This window comes from Arachis hypogaea, chromosome 16 (genome assembly GCF_003086295.3).
Source record: "Arachis hypogaea cultivar Tifrunner chromosome 16, arahy.Tifrunner.gnm2.J5K5, whole genome shotgun sequence".
Classification (NCBI taxonomy): Eukaryota; Viridiplantae; Streptophyta; class Magnoliopsida; order Fabales; family Fabaceae; genus Arachis; species Arachis hypogaea.
In genome coordinates, this window is record NC_092051.1 from 47597321 (window position 1) to 47600403 (window position 3083).

The 3083-nt window shown below is 40.3% G+C and overlaps 1 non-coding gene across 1 annotated transcript; it reads right to left on the reverse strand.

The window, feature by feature from the left end:
* Window positions 1–1805: 1805 nt before the first annotated feature.
* Window positions 1806–1913, reverse strand: LOC112761933 (small nucleolar RNA R71). The gene has a single exon (XR_003182302.1). It is a non-coding gene; the product is annotated as a small nucleolar RNA R71 (small nucleolar RNA).
* Between the last annotated feature and the right edge of the window lie 1170 nt (window positions 1914–3083).

Consider the following 3083-nt stretch of genomic DNA (forward strand, 5'->3'; position numbering starts at 1 on the left):
GTGACAAGAAAAATCGCTGAATGACGCGAACGCATGGACGACGCGTATGCGTGACCTGCGCGATCTGCAAAAATAACAAAATACGCTGGGGCGATTTTGGGCCGCATTTTGACCCAGTTTTCGGCCCAGAAACACAGACTAAACCTAGGGAACATGCTAAAACTCAAAGAGGCATCCACACACATCAAGAATCATCACATTAGGATTACTCTTAGTTTTAGATCTGAATCTAGATTAGTGTTACATTGATAGTTTATGCTTTTGCTTTGGATTATGGATGTTGAAGAGCCATTACCTCCTTTGAAGACATTACTTTAGTTTGTTTCTTTACTCCCTTATTTTTAATTAATTACTCATTGACTCTGTTCAGATAATTATGTTGCGTTTTGAATTTATTAATATATGAAGTTATTTTTATTTTAATTAATTTTAATTCTCTATTTTATTTTATTTAATTATGTCTTCTCATATTTTTATGATTATTTCTTTCATGTCAATGGAGTAAAATTTCTACTTGACATGGGGTTGATTAAAAGGAGATACTTGAGTTGAAATGCTCAAGTGCTTGGTTGAATTGGACGTTGTTAGCTAATTCCATACCTACTAACACTAGACCTCCCTAAGGGAGAGGACTAGGAATTGAGGGTGAGAGTTAGTTTAATCACCATACTTTTCCTTATTTAGTAAAGGGTAACCGAGTGAGAACAACAACCTTTTTACACTGCACTATACTTGAGAAGATTCCAACAAGGATAGAAATTCCATTTAATTATTCCCCCAGTCAAGGCCTTTTATTCAGAGTATCAATAACTATTCTTAGTTTCTTTTTATTGCTTTAATTCACAATTATTTTAATTACTCATTATCAAACTCAATTTTCTGGGAATTTTTTGATTAATAAATTAGCACACTTTTCTGCAACTCGTTGGAAGACGACCTGGGACTCATACTCCCAGTATTTTATTTCTAAAATTTGTGACAACTCTTTTTTTAAATTGGTGAGGCAGATCTTAACCAGTTAAGAGCTATACGTGCAACGCTGTCCTCTTAATTGAAATATCTAAATTGGTTAACTTTTGTCACGCATCAATTTTTGGCGCCGTTACCGGGGAGTTACAATAGTGTGCTAAATTATTAATTAGTGTATATATTTTATTTTTATTTACAAATTTTATTTTTATTTCTGTTACCATGAGTTACATGTCTTTCTCATTGAAGGACGCGTTCATTGCCTGATCCGAGTTTAGTCCCATTTGATCCTGAAATTGAAATAACTCTTTCACATATTAGACGAACTCGACGTCGGTTAGTCTCTGAGGGTGGTGAAGTGATTATTATCAATTCACCAGTCTCATCTGAGGGCGAATCTGAACTGCCATCTGAGAGCGAGACACGCTCATTTACTACTGATCCAGTTGATTTACGTGCAGGAAACATGGCAGCACCTAGGAGGATTACTCTCTAGGAGGCAGGAGCCCCAGATTTTACACTGTAGCCGTATCAAGTGCTTCACCCAACTGCAGCTGCAGATTTTGAACTAAAAACCGCACTGATCAACTTGATGCCCAAGTTTCATGGCTTACCTGCTCAAGAGCCTATCAAGCACCTTAGGAATTTCCAGACAGCCTGTTCTACTGTTAGGCGTCATGGTACAGATGAAACTTCTATTCTGTTAACCACTTTTCCATTTTCTCTTGAGGGAAAGGCGAGGGAGTGGTACTACTCCCAACCTGAAGCAACTGTTGCCAACTGGAATACACTCGAGAGAATTTTTGGAAAAATACTTCCCAGCTGAAGTCACAGATAGACTGAGAAAAAAGATCTCCTGCATTGTTCAAGGTGAATCAGAGACTCTCTATGAATATTAGGAGCGCTTCAACAATCTCATGGACGCATGTCCCCATCACATGATTGGTAAACTAGTATTGATCAGCTACTTCACTCAAGGCATGAACCCCCAGGATAAGACTACACTAGAAGGTGCCAGCAATGGTTCTCTGAAAAAGTATAAAATCGCAGATGAAGCATGGCAGTTGATCAGTGACTTAGCTGAGTCCACTAGGAATCACAGACAGAGGCGCAACCATTCCAAAGCTGTTGCAGAGATTTCCTCTAGCAAAGAAACTACTGCTCTCACCCAGAGCATATGTGAGATGACCAACTTACTGAAACAAATGCAGTTAAATCAACAACAGGCACAACAAGCTCAGCCTTCACCACAACAAGGCCAACAGTTAGTTCCCCAAAGAGTATGCGGGATCTGTGCTGATTATAGTCATTATACTGATGAATGCCCGCAGCTCCAGGAAGACAACACTGTGGCAATCACTCACAACTTCTATGACTGCCCGAATCAAGGATACAATCAACAAGGTGGCAACTACAACCAAGGTGGCAACAATAACCATAGATGGCAGGACAACTCCAACCAAGGCTGGAGAGATAATTCTAACCATGGCTGGAGGGATAACTTTAACAGAGGAGGCAGAGACAATAATGGAAACCAGAGGTGGAATAACAATAACAACAACAGGCAGCAGAATCAGAACCAACCTTACAGGACACTTCACCTGAGACAATCACAAGGACCCCAGCAAACCCAACAACAAGTTTCTCAGACTGCTTATTCTAATTCCTCATCAAATGACGAGATGCTCCATTCTCTTGCGCAAGGACAATAAGACATGCATGCGCAGCTGAACTCTAGTCTGAATGGCTTGACTGCCACTTTACAAGCTCTCATTTCCCAGATGGATTTCTCACTTAATTCCACACATCAAACTTCAAGCTCTAATGGAATTCCTTCTCAACCACTGCCTAATCCTAAAGGTGGCATCAACGCCATCACTTTGAAGTCCGGAACCACATTACAGGAGAGGAACCATGAGGAGCCAAACCCACCAGAAAATGTGCCAGCAGAGGATGTGGTGGAAGTAGAAGATGCTGAAGAGAAAGAGGACGTACAAGACATAGTTGAAGAAGAAGAAGTTCAACCACAGAATGAAGCCCCAAGGGATGCTGAAGCTACAAATCGCACCCCTCCTATTCCCTTTCCACAACTTGCAAGGAAAACTAGAAAGCAG